Genomic DNA, 14,250 nt, shown 5'->3' on the forward strand with positions numbered 1-14,250 from the left:
CAGACACACTGACTGACCCAAAGTCATCCAGTGAATTTCCATGGCTGATAATGGATACGAACTCAAGTGTTACCAGGTCCAATTCAACATCTTAACCAATATATTATCCTGACACTCAATGTGATGCTTCAAGATCTTAATTAGTATCTGAATTACAACTGGGCAACTGGAACTGCTACAGTTCCAGTAATATCTAAAATTAAACATGTAATTCAACTTTTTCCAGGTGACTATCCCTAACAAGGGACGCGATGGCGCTGCAGGTTAAACCGCTGAGCTGCTGAGCTTGCCGATTGGAAGGTTGGCGGTTCGAATCCGCGTGACGGGGTGAGTTCCCATTGCTAGTCCCAGCTCCTGCCAACCTAGCAGTTCGAAAACATGCAAATGTGAGTAGATTAATAGGTACCGCTTCAGCGGGCAGGTAACGGCGTTCCATGTAGTCATGCCGGTCACATGACCACAGAAGTGTCCATGGACAAACGCCGGCTCTTCGGCTTTGAAACGGAGATGAGCACCGCCCCCTAGATTTGGACACGACTGGACTTAATGTCAAGGGAAACCTTTACCTTTACCTCTATCCCTAACAAGCACATATAATTAGCTTGAGTTATCAGATAAAACACATTCTTATAGGGCTAGCTTACTTGTTTTTGTTTCCTAAATATATGCCATAGGAGTTGAAAATATGGCTTATTTATGCCTGAATTTACTTACATTTTTCTTCCCAACACTAAACAATGTCTACTCAACTGCAAATCGGTAAAAATGGTTTGAACAGAAAGTTGCTTAAAAATGCCCATCATGAACGGGGTCTAAAGATAGGACTAAGCACAAAGCAACTGAATCTGAAGCAAGAAGTAACACTAAGTTCAAAGGACATTTATTCACAGATGAGGTACTGAATAAAACTGCTAAACTAAAACTAACTCAAACTAAAATTAGGGGGATTGAAAAAAACATACTGTTCTTTTGATTTCAACAGGATCCAAGTTCAACTGATAATGAAATCCTATTCATTAGGAAATAATTCCTGATGTATTTTTTGTCTTTAAACTACCTTGAAACTTCTACTGCAAATTTCCAGTAACGTGTACCTTGTTTTTTCAATTCAACTGAACTTTCTAAAAAGTTCAGATTTTCTAACTTTCTTACAGTGACAAATAATGTATCTGAAAATCTTGCCTGGAAAAGTTTAAATGATTGAACAACATACTCCGCTGCTGAGAGATGGCATAAAATGTTACTTTCCATCATTAATTCCTAACATCAACATATGGTTGGTGGGCTACTCTTAATAAAACCTTTTCCTTATTACACAAAATCCTTTACTTACTTATACATTTATATTTATATTTATATATATATATATATATTTGAAAAAGCTACACATCGCTAATGGCTGTTCAGCACAGTAAGATACACATTCTATTTATTTAGCACTAACAGCACTAATTCTAATTATTAACTAGATTTAGAAGCATTTATCACCATAATTTGACAAATGCATAGGAAAATAAAATTATATATGTTGAAAAGCTTTCTGGCTTCCATCCATAATGAGAAAAAAATAAAATCTTATTTTATTTAGAAACTTATATGGCTGCCTATCTTATAAAAGATAACCCTAGGCAGCTCACAATAACATTAAATAAAAACAGAAAAAATAAAACCAACCAACCCCACAGCAGCACACTTCCCAAGCACAGTGCCACAACATTACACAGACTCCCCATTGCACTTGCTAGGCTCACTTCTACCTTAACCCAAAGCTACTGCAAGAAACTATTCAATAAGTCTCCATGTTTCAGAAGAATAAAATGCCATCCTCTTCAATTAGGGTTCAGTCTAGTTGAAAGAACCTCCATCAATGGACTAGAAACTATAGGTGGGAATTCTAGAGTCCACAGACCTCTAATTAATATGCATATAATTAATATTAAGTGGGTAGGTTAGAGTCCCTCTTCTGGGGGGAGATGGGCAGTGGCAAAATTTGAAATAAAAATTATCAGCATTACAACTGAGTAATCATGTTGCATTCTTCAATTAATAAAGCAACTAAGGTGCTCCTCTATGACCGTGTAGTATTGTCTGAAAACAATGATCAGTTCTATGTTCTATCTAATCAACAAAAGAAATACTCTTTATTGTGAATTTATCTGTATCAATATTTCCTGTATAGTATGCCTCTCTCGCAATTGCCTGCTTGTTTTCTGTAGTTGAAGTACTCACAACAGAAATCTCTTCTAATAACATCTGAAGGTTCAATTTTCCAGTAACTATTAAGCTAAATATAAGTTGTCAAATGCAAATATAATACACAATTGGTTGTATATGTAAAGAATCCAGGTAAACAACAGAAGAATTGTCAACAATCCCTGCTGACTCAGCCCCGTGAATCACTCACTTATTGCAAAGAAGATACAGAGTTTTCCCCTTCACCAGCATTACTATATTATATTTACATATTAATGATGCACCTACAGAACTGTTCAGTGTCAGCAATGGGACCCTTTGTTTCTTCCACATCAAGCAGAACAAGTTTCAGCCAGAGTACTACACTGGCTCCATACTAGTAATTCATTCTCTGAAATTCTATTACACTGAACTTGACAGACAATGTAACAATGTATGGGCTATTAATTACCTTATGGAAAACCCAGCCAAGGTTGTGCATATTAATTTTCCCATAAAAGCAGGCCATAATGCAGGAGGAAATTAGGCATTTGATTTAACTGCTGAATGTGAAGATCATATATGAATTCAACCATTCAGTTGTGCAACAACAACAACAACAAAAAGGCAATTTTACAGGAAATAAAAATGTTAAGGTTATTTTTAAAAACCCTTGAAAACACTACCTGTGCAAAGCATTCAAATAATGCACCTCCCAAAGCACACTGTTGCAAACAAAGTACTTCTTCTCCAAGTCTTAAAGTAGCACCTCTGGATGGTTGGGGGCAGCAGCTGTGAAGGCTTTATCTCATACAGTAGTCTCTGCGAATGTAGGCACACACAGCTGCTTCACTTTTCTGGTAGTCCCACTGGGAGGAGACCCTGTCTGTGCACATGCATGCAGAGGCAACAGGGAAAAGTCTTTGAATCAGTGACACACTAAGCTTTCTGGAGGATGCAACCGCTTTAACACTATGAGGAAGCAAGCTCCGATTGTACCAATGCACTCTAAAAATGTCCTTTGGAATGCTTTCTGCAGCTGTACTAACTATGAATCTGCTTCATTATCGCAAGGAACAGTAAAAAAAAATGAAAATAACCAAAAGGATTCTTGGATACCAAGTTGCTTTTTTAACATTCAAACCACCACCTGTGTCTTACTTGACTATTTTTGTCCCTTCTTTGCTTGATATATAACCATGGTTCTGCCATGGCATATAATGCTAGGAGGGCAGGGATATAAAAATATATAAACTTAAAATATAAAGCACAAAACTTAATATAAATAAATAAATCATATTATGGCTTAATTATATGTGCACATGATTGTTCACATAATCCATTACAATTGGATTTCTACAGCTGTCTCTCAACCTTTTTTCAGCCAACTGTACAGTAGTGTTTTGTGAATCCAGCCAATATGGCCTTCTCTTGACTTTCATGTATACTACCATGTTTTCTTCTACTGAGCATGGCTCTTTCAGGTAGATATGTCATTTCTAATGTCTGAAGATGCTTTCATGGAGCCATTCAGGCAATTACTATTTGGTACAGGAGAGATAAATGTGTGAAAGATACACAGAAAGCTCATCCCCCCTTCTCTTGCTTCAGACAAAAGATTTATCCCCATTTTATCCACAGGAACTTTAAAAAGCAGATTGTAAACAATGCTAAAAATCAGAAGATATGGGGCAAGGAAGGTAAACATGAAAAAAGATGGAAAAGGATACCATTTTGGAGATTAACACTGCTGTACAAAAATGGGGCCGAACTTCAGTCAGCCCAATTTGCTATTCTGACCGAATATCCATACAACTAGCTCCGATGTTGAGTCAGTAGAAACTGAGTTCCTTACATGTGAATGATAATGTTGTCTAGTCCAACATCACATTTCCCAAAACGATTTGCTGCTACCTAAACATGCAACAGCTGGTCTGTAAATACTTAACAACAACAACAACATGTGCCATTGGGCAAATTTAGTAGCCTGTACATGTCAAGCATAGTCAGATAGTACAATAGGCCCAGATCAATCTCCAATATAGATTTTCTGCCATCTGTTATGATTGCAACAAATCACCTACCAGTATGCCAGTTGTCTAAAGCAACTGATTTTTTAAAGCATTTGCCTATGGATTCTATATGAACATATCAAAAATGTTTATAAAATTAAAGCTGACCACTTACAGATCTGCAAGTACATAATAAGCAAGGGAAAAAAACCCAAAACTACCTTTTTTAGAATAGATTTTTAAAAGTTCACTATGTCTTTCCAACAGCAACAGAAAGGTATTTTGATGCACAGAAAGAAATAATCTAATAAAGTTGCATAATACTTGCTAATTAAACAACTAAAAACTATGAATTCCACTCCCAGAGACAAAACAGATGATACATAGAAACCCCATATTTTACATAACGGATATTTTTTTTTATGATTACTGATAATTGACAACAATAATTTAGTGAGAAAAACTATAGCTCAAATCATGAAGCCAGCAAATCTCAAATGTATAAAAAATTAATGACATAATGAAAAGCAGATATTGTCAGCTTATTAAAAACCATCCCAAACATTTTAGGCACACAAAAATAAATAAATCAAGATAAAACTTTTTAAATAATTGTTTTTAAATATCTATGTGCAGAGAATTTTGGAAGATGTTACCAACTGAAAATTGTGAGAATATTTTGCAGAAAATGTAAATATTAGTATTTTGTTAGAATCTCTGGCAATTTGCTAGTAGATCCTTTTTAACTACTGATTTTAACTATTATTCAGACATTAAAACAGTACATATATTAGTCTCATAACTGAGTTTAAATCATATTATAAACATGTTTAATTTGTGTTCTGCAATCAAAATGCTAAATCATCCCCACTAACCATTCCATTTTGCTATCTGGAAGTCAATGGGGTTGGTAAACCTACTCTGCTTCCCCTCTCTGAGGGGGAAGAGTCAATCATATTGAGTCATAATTTGCTTAACTATAGTTTGTTTCAAAAGCACACACAAATTGGCTAGCTTCCCATACTGCACTAAACCATAAGCAATAGTTTATAAAGCATTCACATTGCCGGAATTCATCCAACATACTAAACTAAAACCAATCAAACCAGATTATGGCTTACAACACACTTTGTCAATATACCTTAACTTTCACAGGGTCAAAGGCATAGTATAATAGTGGGCAGAATGTTGCATCGATCAATGAATCCAAAAAAAAAGAAAAAAACTACCAAGATCCAAATTCTTCCTCAGTTAACAGGGCTGCAGGATGGCCTTGAGCAAATTACTTGCTCAAATGATTTCTTATTTGCATTCTGGTACAAGAGTGTCTATAATTATGGTTACATATTATCAGAATTATTATGTATACTACTGCATATACATACTATTATATGAGGTACATTATAGGCTATTTTTTCCAACAATATAAAGGGAAAGATTCCATTACTATACATAATAAATGTGGCTGCCTTGCTCTTAAATTCACAACAGTCCTTTGAGGTAGGTAAGCAACTGCTACAGCTACAGCCTTAACCAGTGAATCTCTCTTTTTAAATTTAATATTTTTATTTAACTTTCTTAACATACACTATTGACAAAACAATATTTAAACTTACAAGGAAAAAAAGAAACCAAAATCAAAAGAGGAAAAAATTAGAAAAGAGACCTCAAACAAAGAATACAAACTAAGAAAGAGAGGAAAAAGAGAAGAAGAAAAATTCTACCTTATATTTTATACTTCTCAATAGTCACCGGTTTACTAATAGAGTGAATCTCATAAGCGAGAAGGGATTTAAACCTGGATTTCCCCAAACTAATATTATTTATCGATATACAGCCACATGCCACATCATTTTATTGTACAATCATAATACTGTACAATAAAAAAACAAAATAATTATAACAAAAATACAGAAATAATTCCAGTAATAATAAACCTTAAAACTGTACAACCCTTTCACAAATTAGTATTAAAAAAAACAACACAGTAGTAAACATATGGATGACAGATCTTAACTAAATGCCCTTGTTTAGGTTTTTCTAAGTGTCAGGAGTGAAGATTTCTGGTGGAAAGCTGTTTCACAGGTTAGGTACCACAGCTGAGAAGCACAATGATCTTGGTTTCCCCTAGATTTCATGTGGGGAAATCCCCTGGATGCCTCAGCATTGACCTGAAAAATACATCCTTGTATGTCATGTTGACTACACCTGATTCTCAAAGGGAGTGTAGTTCTTTGTCATGCATAGTGCAGTATAAAAGAGGCTAGTATGTAGTTTGTACCTGGATGCCCCTTCCAAGAAAGAAAAAACCTAAAATGTAATTTATTTCACAGGTTGCTTGAGACAAGTATAAGTTCATAAAGCAATCCTTGGGAGCTTATGCTGAAAAGTACATATCCATGAAAGATTCCTACCTCTCTAACAGGCTGCCTACGGAGTAAGTTTCTTTTAAATATATATATTTATGGGGGGAGGACTCTGTAACCTTTGGGCAATACCGAACTGCAACTTCCATCAGCATGACCCATGAAGATGGGGATGGAAGTTCCCTCCTAGGTAAACCTTTAATATAGAACTCCAAGGAAGCGAGAGGACCGGGGCCGGGAACCAAACGTGCAATCTGAAGGAATTAAATGAGAAACAGGGTAGGGGGGTCAGGAAGAGAAGCCGCTCAATTCATTCCCACAGTTGGAGGCTGTGCTGGAAAATCGTAGCAGGGAAGTAAAGCAGCTTTCCGGGGCCGGGGAAAAAAGGGGAGCGTTTTCCATACAAAACAGGGTCGCTTTTCTCGGGGGTGGATGACTTTTTCAAGCGGGGTTTGCGCCCTCGGGCTCGGAGACTGAGCCCCAAGGCTCCGGCGGGTCCCCGAGACGGTCTCTCACCTTCCATACGTTCAAAGCGAAGCGGCTGTTCCCCTTCCGGCCTTCTCCCTCCTCCTTCTCTCGCCCGGGGCAGCTCGCAGCCTTTCCGCGGCTGGGGAACTCAGCAACGCGACCTCGAGGCTTCCTCCCCGCCAGGCCGGGCCTGCAAAACACCCGGCCAGTTGCCCCGCAGAGGGGCGGGAGCACAGGCATAACGTTACAGGCGGCGGCGCGGCCCTGTCCCGCCTCCTCCCCGTCGCCGGTGACAATCGGAGGGTCTCGCCTTGGTCCCCACTCCGGCTTCCCCCCCCCGCCCCGGCTTGGTGCGGGAAGCGCGCGGCCTCCCTCGCGCCCTTCCCCGCAGTCTTGGGAGCGGCCCCGTAGAGGCCGCGGCGGCCTTTGGCATCCACGCGCCTCCCCCGCGGCCGTCTGCCGAGAGGGGTAGGGGCAGAGGCGGTCCGCGGAAGCGAAGGAGACGCGTCAGCCGCGGGAGGTGGAGGTGCGGGTGGCAGGCGCTGGGCGCGGCCGGTTCTGGGGTCCGCTCCTGCCGCGCGTGCCTTACCTGCCCCGGTTTCGCCATTCCTACTCATGCGAAACGGGGACGGACCTATGCGTAGAAAAAGTCCGGGCTGTGGCGCCTCCGGGGCACTCTGCACTTGCTCAAATGCACTTTAGAGCTTCAGGGGTAAGATTGAGAGTCCTGTCTCAGCCCTGCGTCTGATCCCTGCCTGCCACACCTTTTCACAACACGGAAGGCGCGGATAAATGGGAGCCCGTTCTTGTACTGGCGTGACCGAAGCAGGAACAAGGACTCTGTGCTAGGAAACCAGCAGCGGGGATGGACATCGGAAGGAATAAAACCAAGGCTAAGACCTGAACCCAAAACTGTAACCGGCCAAGGATCCTAAAAACTCAAGTTAGCCTCTCCATTAACTTGCTTTATTAGCTTGCCTAGAAACACACAGAAAGTTGCAGACGCCACCTCCTGTGTTATTGCAACAATACTAATATTTTTAGATCCGAAAATCGGAAGTAAGTAACCACAAAACTGACTTTTGTAGATACTTGCTTTGCTAAATGTATATTTTACGCTGTAAGCATAAACGTAATCCTTGTTATCAAAATACTTCGATGACTGACATATTAATGTCATTAATCAGCATTTATTGTAAAACTATAGATATATAAAGATGGTTTGTACCATCCTTCAGTGGGCAAAACCATGTGGTCTGTCCCCTATGCAGTTTAATAGACTTGGCTCAAGCAGATTTTATTTATTTATTATTCAAATTTTGTTATGCCCATCTCCCCCAAGAGGTACTCTGGGCACTTAGGGTGTGGTCTCTGCTAGTCAATTGCGTCTTTGGGAATTTTTACCTACACATCCCCATATATACTCTCTCCATCCTTTCCCCAACTTGCCAATTACTAAGGCTGCAACTCTTAAGTCACCAAAGTGCAATTCCTTTGTGTGAAGCAAACAGTCCTTGCTCCTATCACAAATTCTGCCCTGAATTGCCTGCTTTGCCCCAGGTCACCCATACATCCCTTCTCTCTGTCTCAACTCTTGATTTCATCTAGGCACCCCCAACCCTCACAGATTGCGACTATCATGCCTGAACTATCAGCCAGTTTGCTCGTGAGCTGGCCTCCCCATCTCCCCAGCCTCTCTCTCATGGTTTGCATCTTCCCAACCATGGTCCTCAGTGATCCAGGGCAATCTAGGATGATCTGGGCTGCAAAATTCCATTCAACCACTAGAGGGCAGTAAAGATAACAGAATGATTACTCTGCTGCCATCTAGGGTTATAGTTTTGCAGCCAATCTTGTTGCTCTACAGCACTGTTTCTCAACCTTGGCCACTTTAAGATGTGTGGCCTTCAACTCCCAGAATCCCCCAGCCAAGGTTGAGAAACACTGATCTACTCTGAACTCTGTATCCAGTAATCCATCTCTAGCACATTCCATCTACCATCTCATGCATTACATGCCGTTCCCATCTACCTTTCCTGCATTAACCTCACGAAGAAGCCGTTTGCTCTTAGGCTTGAGTGTCTGATCCCTGATCTGCAAAATAGCTTATTCATGACCTCTTCACTCCTCTGTTTCTTTGCTCTTTCTTTCCCCCTTCCCAGTAATTTTCATGTGCATTTTGATCTGCGGTTCCTATGGTGTGTTTCCTCCCTCCCCCCTTCGCACTCTTCTTACCTGGTGATCTTTGCCTCCATTATCTTGCATCATTTGCTTCTCACTGGAGTTGTCCAGGATCTGAATTAAAAAGGATCCAGGAAGGAGCCTGCTTTTTAGGCTATTGGAGAGCCCAGCTTTGAGAAAAATTAGGGGATGCCGGAACTAACAACGGTAGATTTCCTTCTGCCTTTTACTCCTCTTCCTTATCTTTCTTTTCTTGCACTCTGTGGTCTGAAAAAGCCAGCATGGATCTCTTAACAAGCTGATGCCTATGAAGGCTGGAGCCGGTTCCCTCTTTCAAATGCCCTTCATGTATTAAATCCTACAGGCATCTGAAATGCTCTCCTGTAAATCTCGCTTTTTTGAGGCATCCTGGCTGCTGGGGTTGTTGTTTTTTTTGCTTCCCCTCTTAACCACTGATGAATGGGTTGAGGCTTCCTTTTCCCAGAAAAAAAGCTGTGCTCGAGAAACTGTTGTAGTCTTTCAGTGGCTAACCTCCTCCTGCTGAAGGGAGGTTGATAAAGAATTCCAGTTAAATCATGTGATTCTTTGCACTTTGTTTGCAGAACAATGTTGACAAAGGCGAACACAGGTTGACTTGCTGGAATGCAGAACTCTACAGTAAGGCATTTGCCAGAAAGAGAGGAGATGGCTTGCTGTACCTTGCTATGTATTTAGTTGTTTCAACACCACGGTGAACGGCTACTATTAATAACGGAATTATCACTCTGTGCTTCAGTATTTCATTTCCCTCTGGTATAAGTGCTCACAACTGCCACAGACAAACCAACTGTGTGTGTAGATACAGTACTTGTATCTCTGGGTTACATCTCATGTATCTGATGAAACAGACTGCAGTAAGGAATGTTTATAGCATAATAAATGTGTTAGCTTTGGGGGCAGAGATGCAAATTTGAAATCCAGTGATATTTGCAGTCTTGGGTATGGTCCCCAGAAACTTTCACATTTTTAATAAAACCAGGCTTGGTTTTTCTCCTGGAGTATGTGCTAACGGCACAGAGCTAAGCATGTCCCACAGTCCAGAAAGGATTCAGTCCTGCATTATTTAAGATGTCACAGAAATGTATTGAACCTGTTAGAACAGGTTAAAAGAAACTGCTTATGAACATGCACAAAGTACTTTCCTTTTGCTGTGAAACTGCCTTAGCATTGGAATTAAGAAGAACAGAAATCCAGGTCACGGCACATGCATTTCAAATAGGTTTGACTATTGATGTTTTTAACTAGAGATTTGGCCAGCTACTTCGGTTAATTAGAAACATTAATTTCAAAGCTACAGGTCTGTTAACACGCATCATTTTTCTTTTCCTTTTTCTTTTTCTTTCTCTTTTTTTTATTTATTTTCTATCCTGCCTTTTATTATTTTTATGAATAACTCAAGGCAGCGAACATACCTAGTGCTCCTCCCTCCTCCTATTTTCCCCACAACACCCTGTGAAGTGAGTTGGGCTGAGAGAGTGACTGGCCCAAGGTCACCCAACCAGCTTTCATGCCTAAGGCAGGACTAGAACTCACAGTCTCCTGAACATATGCATTTTGGGGTGTTTATTGGTGAACTGTCTGCACCTACAAAGTATTAAAAAAACAAATGGTTTAAGTAGATTCATGTTCTGTATCTCTATAGAACAAGCGCAGAGAGCTGTCAGCTTTACAATTATAAGCAGTGCTTGAATTAAAGATGGGAAAAAAGATGGATGCAGAATGTGGATTAAATCATCATAACAGCAATTTATAAGTTGCCTTTATGAAAGATATTCAAGAGAGCACATAACAGGAAATTTGAAAACACACAAGGCGAGCATTATAAGCAATATAAAACAATATAAATCACTGAAATAAACATAAAACACAAACAAAATATGTTGCCAGATTTCCATTTTTCCTACAGCCTTTAATAGCAATTGTTGAGCAGGCTATCACACAAAAAGCCAGTTTGGTTTAGTGGTTAAGACATTAGGCTAGAAATCAGGAGACTGTGAGTTCTAGTGCTGCCTTAGGCACAAAGGCTGCTGGGTGATTTTGGGCCAGTCACTCTCTCTCAGCCCAACTCACCTCACAGGGTGGTGGTTGTGGGGAAAATAGGAGGAGGAAGGAGTACTAGGTATGTTTGCTGCCTTGAGTTATTTATAAAAATAATAAAGGTGGGATAAAAAATCTAAAAAAAAAAGGTGCTCCTGGTCACTTAGTTTGCTGGGACGAAGGGTGTTGCAGCCTACATTTGGATATATTACTATATAGTACATGGCTGAAAAACTTCTGAATCACCATCTGGACAAAATGAAGACCTTGGGATGTGTGTGTGGGAGGGGGAGGGAATAAACTGTATTATAGATTAATGCATGATTTAAAAAATATATTAAAAATAAGTCCCACTTTTGTGACGTGCCAGATACATTATTGTAGTTAATAAATCATGCTTTATATTATTGATGGAAGTCTAGCTAATTCTAGTTTCTTAATCAAGGAACTACCCAGGATAAAACCACATCCCCACCAACACTGCCAGAGCAAGCTACTGTATATAAACAGGGAGCAAATCCCACACTCACCAGCACTGATGATGTTACCCAGTCAGGTAATGAAACATCTGCAAGCAAACAATCAATTCAGCACCAACGACTTCACAGTTCAACCCTGAGCTACAGATATTCCCTTCTATTGGAATCTAGTTTCTTAAGCAAACCACTGGGTAGGGCAATGGGGAACATGCCTTGCGTCTCTGTGAGCACAAATGCAGCCGACGACTTGGTCAATAAGACACTCCCTTTGAACAATTACCAAACAAAAGCACAGACCAGGTTAACAAGAAACAATCCTTCATTAGTTTTAATGAGTTACTGCCTGAATTTAATGAATCAGAACAAAATAAATAGATGCTAGAATTAAGCTAGGCAATTATAAGTCCATCACAAAGCTTGCTCTGGACATTAGCCAATACACTTTGATCAGCGGCATGGTGGACCATACATTCCTGGGAATGGGATTAAAAAGGGGTACACATTTTCTTGGATCCAATTAAATAATTAAGAATAACTTCTGAATGTTAGCAACCAGCACACTTACTGATCTTTACGGTGAGAAATATACACAGTGGGACCTGATCCCTGTGTTTAGCATGAGTAGCAAGATGAAAATACATGCGGCTGGGTAATTTACATTTTTCCCCTACAGCTGTTTTTAAAAGATCTTACAGTGGAAAGATTGAATTTAAATGCAAGTTAAACATTTTCCTGTACCAGGGATTTTCACTCATTAAAACCTTTACCTTCCAGTGCTCTATCTATCAAATATTCCGACCTGTTTGAATGCCGACCACTGACATGGTAGTTCTGAATCCTCAGGGGATTAGAATGAGACCCCAAATAAAACTTGCACTATTGTACTAAGTTTAATTTCTGCTTAACAGTTATAAACCTTGTCTTCAGAAAGACAGCATGTCAGACTGAATATAGTACCATTAAGTCTTGTTGAACAAGTTTAATCTGATTCTTCATACATGCTGTTCTTTCAAAATGTGAAAATAATTATACTATCGGAGCAGCTTTGATCTGTCTAGGTATATAGTTTACCTATTAAAACGCCCTATAATTACTCCATCTTATATACCAATGATACCACCATTAAGTAATAAAACACCATTTTGAAATATGTGTGGACACAATTGGAAAAACATACGTAGCTCAAATCCTGATATGAATAGGAAATGCATTTTAGAATAAGGAAGGTATTTGGTTGTCATGGATAAGTAACAGTGATTTGAATTTAGGCAGAGGAATATGCAAAGTAGCTCATTTTACTTCACTGAAGTATATAATTAAAAAGAGTAAAGTCTCCTTCATGTTGAGATTGACTTCCATGGATATATATGTGCGGTTTTCTTGGTCTGATAAAGAATCATAGAAAGTATGGGTTGGAACACATCTTGGAGTTCATGTATTCCACTTTCCTGGCCAGTACAGGGATACACTATTATGGCACCCAGAGGAATGACCATCCAGCTTCTGCTGAAATATTTGTGTAAACCACTACCAAGTCATTCTGTTCCATTATTGAACAGCTATGGAAGGTTTTCTGAGATTAATTTGGAATTCTGAATGAATTCTAACCTATGACTCTGGACTTTGTAGATAGTGTTTCTTAATCTTTTTTCTCTTGGACCCCTTCCCACTTTTAAAAATTATGAAAGAACCCAAAAGAGCTTTTGTTTTTATGGGGTATATTCACTGATATTAACCATATTAAAAATTAAAATTGAAGCATTCTCTGCTGCTACTGCTTCTCACGAGTGTTTGATGGGATTTTAATACTGTGTTACTTTTACTGTATTACTTTTCAACATAGGCTGGCAAATAATGATTTTGCAGTCAGCTGGGATCTATTTTTAAACTTGTATATATATACATATGGTTTTTCTTTTTTTATATTTAAGCTGCCAAGAGTAATTGAGGAGTTGGGTGGCCTTGAAATTGGGTTAAATAATAAATAAATAAATAAATAAATAAACTTACCACACAAAGCTGAAGCCATCAGAAATTTTACACCCCTGGTTTAAAGTAGAGTCTCTTTATTTAAAATATAAATCATTGCAAACATTCAGAAGCCACTATATACATGGTTATATTTATTTATTAAGTGTATTTATAGAGTATTCTATAAATATGATTGTATGACAGAGTCACTTGTTGAGATGGGCAGCTATAGAAATCAAATAAATAAATAAATAAATAATCACCTTGAAGGTTGTCCTACATACATCCTATTACAATTGTGTAAACAGGGCAAAGTTGTCCCTATCTAAAAGAGCCTAAGCAAGCAATCCTGGTATCTTCCTGAACTATCTATTCTTAGTATCTCTATCTTGATATTATTGAGTTTCAATTTATTGGCTTTTATCCAGTCTAATGTGGATCATGGATTCAATGCTTCTATCATTGTGACTGTTATAAATGGCACAGAAAACAAAGCTGCTAATCATAACATTTCTTTCATCTTTC

General features: G+C 39.0%; 1 protein-coding gene across 2 annotated transcripts in view; it reads right to left on the minus strand.

The window, feature by feature from the left end:
• ZC3H12C (zinc finger CCCH-type containing 12C) overlaps nucleotides 1-7,648 on the minus strand; it is a 77,886-nt gene extending 70,238 nt beyond the window's left edge. Inside the window, exon 1 of one of the 2 annotated variants that reach the window (XM_063305811.1) lies at nucleotides 7,608-7,648. The gene's annotated coding sequence lies outside the window, so the exon portion shown is untranslated. Of the gene's footprint in view, nucleotides 1-7,066; nucleotides 7,187-7,607 lie in introns of those variants that run through there. The other variant, XM_063305810.1, reaches the window with a different exon arrangement.
• Between the last annotated feature and the right edge of the window lie 6,602 nt (nucleotides 7,649-14,250).

The sequence above is a fragment of the Candoia aspera genome, chromosome 5 (assembly GCF_035149785.1).
Source record: "Candoia aspera isolate rCanAsp1 chromosome 5, rCanAsp1.hap2, whole genome shotgun sequence".
Lineage (NCBI taxonomy): Eukaryota > Metazoa > Chordata > Lepidosauria > Squamata > Boidae > Candoia > Candoia aspera.